Here is a 4,117-nt window from a genome sequence, read left to right on the forward strand (position 1 = left end):
GGGACACGAAGTTTTACCCAGGTTCGGGCCCTCTCGATGGAGGTAAAACCCGACGTCCTGCTTGATTAATATTGATGATATGGGTAGTACAAGAGTAGATCTACCACGAGATCAGAGAGGCTAAACCCTAGAAGCTAGCCTATGGTATGATTTTTGTTGTGCATGTTGTCCTACGGACTAAAACCCTCCAGTTTATATAGACATCGGAGAGGGTTAGGGTTACACAAAGTCGGTTACAATGGTAGGAGATCTACATATCCGTATCGCCAAGCTTGCCTTCCATGCCAAGGAAAGTCCCTTCCGGACACGGGACGAAGTCTTCAATCTTGTATCTCCATAGTCTGGGAGTCCGGCTGGAGGTATAGTCCAGCTATCCGAACACCCCCTAATCCAGGACTCCCTCAGTAGCCCCTGAACCAGGCTTCAATGACGACAAGTCTGGCGCGCAGATTGTGTTCGGCATTGCAAGGCGGGTTCCTCCTCCAAGTACTTCATAGAAGATTTTGAACACAAAGATAGTGTCTGGCTCTGCAAAATAAGTTTCCACATATTGCCATAGAGAGAATAATGTTTACACAAATCTAATCTGCTGACGTATTCCGTAGTGTGACACACCACGGCCAAGCCTTTATCCGAGTCGTTTCATTATCCCACCTCAGCGCGTCATGCGAGGCAGTTTCCTTGGCATGTCTTGTTAAAGCAGAGATCGTGTCCCCCTATTCCGGGATTCTCATCAATACGGGCATGGGTAACCCAACCGCGCCATTGATTACGTCGCTTGGAGATAAGCGAGTTTTACCAGGCTGGTGGGGACACGTAGTTGCATCCACCCATATAAGGGGATAAGGATCCACCTTTTCACCTACGCCTTCTTCCTCCCTTGCTTGTCCATTCTCGCGCACTCGAGCTCCAGCGCCCAAGTCCGCACCCCCCACCTCAACCTTCTCCAGCCATGTCCGGAGCGGGAGGCAAGCGGATGGTCTCCTCCGTCATGGAGGGACACATCAAAAAACTAAGGAAGGTCGGATACTTGTCTAACGACATCGCGTACCAGCTTCCTGAAAAGGGGCAGCTCATCCCCACCCCTAGGCCCCATGAGAGGGTGGTGTTCCTCCCCCATTTCCTTCGCGGACTGGGCTTCCCTCTTCACCCATTTGTTCGGGGGCTCATGTTCTACTATGGCCTAGATTTCCACGATCTGGCCCCGAACTTTGTCCTCAACATCTCGGTGTTTATCGTCGTGTGCGAGGCTTTCCTCCGCATCCGCCCCCATTTCGGCCTATGGCTCAAGACTTTCAATGTCAAGCCGAAGGTGGTGCGTGGCAACCAGGCGGAGTGCGGAGGCGCCATGGTGGGCAAGATACCCAACATCTTATGGCTCGAGGCTCCTTTGTGGAGACCCTGAAGGGGTGGCAATCGGGGTGGTTTTACATCACCGAGCAGCCCTCGAGTTTCGATCCGGACCCCCTACGTGGCTCACCTCTTGGAAGGAGACGGGCGTGTCGTGGGGTAAAAAAGGAGAGCTGACCGGACTCCAAACATGCGTCCAAACCCTGGTGGACAAGAAGCTCAAACTTGTCAACGTAGTCCAGGTTATGCTCATCCGCCTGATCCTCCCGTGTCAACAACGGGCTTTCAACCTGTGGGAGTTCGACCCGGCACAGCACCAAACTCTGAGCAGGCTCTTCGACATGACATATGAAGATGCCTGGAAGGTGCTTTTCAAGGGCGCCGAGGCCCCCGCATCCCTACCGAGGATCGCGGATTCAGTATGCAGTGTCACACTCATGCGGTAAGCTATTTTTTCCTTTTACAGGGTATCAGTTTTTCATAGTTTGACTCCATGCGGGATCTAAGCTCCCTTACCTTTGATAGGATTGGCAGGAGACGTTCGGACAGATCAACTGTCCGGCTCCTTTGCCCGAAGGCCCAGCGGACGCTCGCTTGGTGAAGCTGCTGGTTCCGGCACCCTATGTGGTGCCGGAGAAGAAGGCCGCGAAAAAGGCCATGGGGACTCAAAAGAGTGCCCGGCGCCAGGAGGTGTCGGATCCATCATCCGACGGTTCCGAGGCGCATTCCTCCCGTGAAGACAAGGAGGAAGAAGAAGAGACCTCTCCCCCTCCAGCGGGAGGAGAGAAGAAAAGGAAGGCCGCCCCAGCTGGGGAGGCCGAAGGGTCCAAGAAGGGGAAAACCCTTCCTCCGGACTACTCCACCGATCCCGACAACGGCGGAGAGGAGTGGCTGCCCAGGGCCAAGCCCCTGGCTAAATCGTAAGTATCCGGATGCCAGAGTATTTCATAGTATTCGTTTATTGCACATCTTTCCCTTATGTCGAATATGTTTATGCAGCCCACCCAAAGACCGGCTCGACGCATCGTCGAGCGGCTCACTGGACTCATCGGATGTGAACTCGCTTCCGACGGCTTCCTCCCCCCGCCCTACGGACGACACCAAAGTGTTGTCCCAATAGGTTCCAAGCCGGGAGGAGGTGGTCCTGGAGGCGCCGCAAGGCGACCTCCCGGACTCCAGGAGTAAAGGGGATGAAACCCCCAGGGTTCCAAGTCCGGCTCTAGGCCGGACACCGCTCCGGAACCTTTAAAGGTTCCAGAGTCCGGCGGGGGACCTCCTTCCAAGAGGAGCAAGCTCACCGTGCCGGTGACCCCCGTCCAACCGGAGGCGCCGGACAATCTGTTGGAGGCGCTCCAAGGCGCCTCCATCGACGAGGAGCACCGCACCATTATGAGTGTGGTGGTCCAGAAGGTTCAGTCCACCAAGAGCGGACTGACTGAAGCTTGTACTAGCCTTTTAACAGGCTTTGAGGTAAGTAAAGAATGTGTAAATAATATTACCGCATAGACAGTAGCCCCTGATGCTCTGTTTGGCGTTCGGGAAGAAAAGCCGAATAGAGGATCAAATTAAATTCGCAGGAGTCTAACAAAAAGGAGTCAATATGCGTATGCAGGCTTCTTTGCTTGCGTCCGCCGCACTGACTGCAGAAGTGGACACACTAAAGCAGAACCTCAAGCGGTCCGAGCAAGAGCTCGGGCATGCCAAGAAGCAGCTCGAGGACAATGAAGGTAAGAAATACCTTGTTTAAATATATATAAAAAGGTGAAATTGCAAAAAATGACAGGATTATCGTGGCTATTGTAGGGGCCATGTCTGAGGTGGCGACCCTTAAGCAAGCACTGGTCGAGGCCGAGAAGAGGGCGGCCACGGAGCGCACCGAGCGGGAGAAGTACGAGTCCCAGGTTGGCAAGGTGCAGCAAGAGCTCCAGGTTCTCATGAAAAAACTTGAGAGTTTGGAGCTTGACTCAAAGACGCGAGCGTCCGAGCTCGCGGCGGCTATGGAAAATGCCAAGTCTGCCAAGGCCGAATCCCAGAAGACCCTCCAGGAGTTGGATGAGGTGAAGAAGATAGCGGCGGGTAAGGCATTCTTTATGCAAAGCAAACACATAAATGTGAGTTACTTGTTACTTACCCGAATCCGGAGCTCTCCAGGAGCGTTCACAGATCTTCCCCGGAGTGTGTCCGATGCTGCCGCATTCTATCGAGCCGAGGAGGGCAGCTCGACAGAGAAGGTGTTCTGGTCTCAGTATGCTGAGGCCAGACACCCCGTGCCCCTGAGCGACCAGTTGAAGCAACTGGTCGAGCTCCACAAGGCAGCCAAACAGGCCATGAAGGGCCTCATAGTTCGGCTGTGGCCTGGAGAGGCTCTGCCTGGGAGCTATTTCGGGCTGGTGCGGCGGCTGGTGGAGGCCTGTCCAAGGCTCGAAGTCATCAAGCGCTCCGTCTGCATTGAAGGTGCCCGTAGGGCCCTTGCCCGTGCTAAGGTGCACTGGGGCAAGCTGGATGCTGAGAAGCTTGTGAAGGACGGGCCACTGCCGGGGAAAGAGCTTCGCAAGCCCGAGAATTACTATAAGGATGTTCTGAAGGGTGCCTGCCTTGTGGCGGATGAATGTTCTAGGGATGTAATTTTTGAGTGAAACTTGCTCGTTTTGTCCTGTGCGCTGAAAACTTGTTTATATGCGCTAAGCAATGCTGTTGGAAGTTAAAATATTACCTTCTGTGCAGCTGTTTATCAATTCTGAGAGATGGCGAGTCGTCGGCTTCTGCC

Source organism: Triticum aestivum, chromosome 6A (genome assembly GCF_018294505.1).
Source record: "Triticum aestivum cultivar Chinese Spring chromosome 6A, IWGSC CS RefSeq v2.1, whole genome shotgun sequence".
Taxonomy (NCBI): domain Eukaryota; kingdom Viridiplantae; phylum Streptophyta; class Magnoliopsida; order Poales; family Poaceae; genus Triticum; species Triticum aestivum.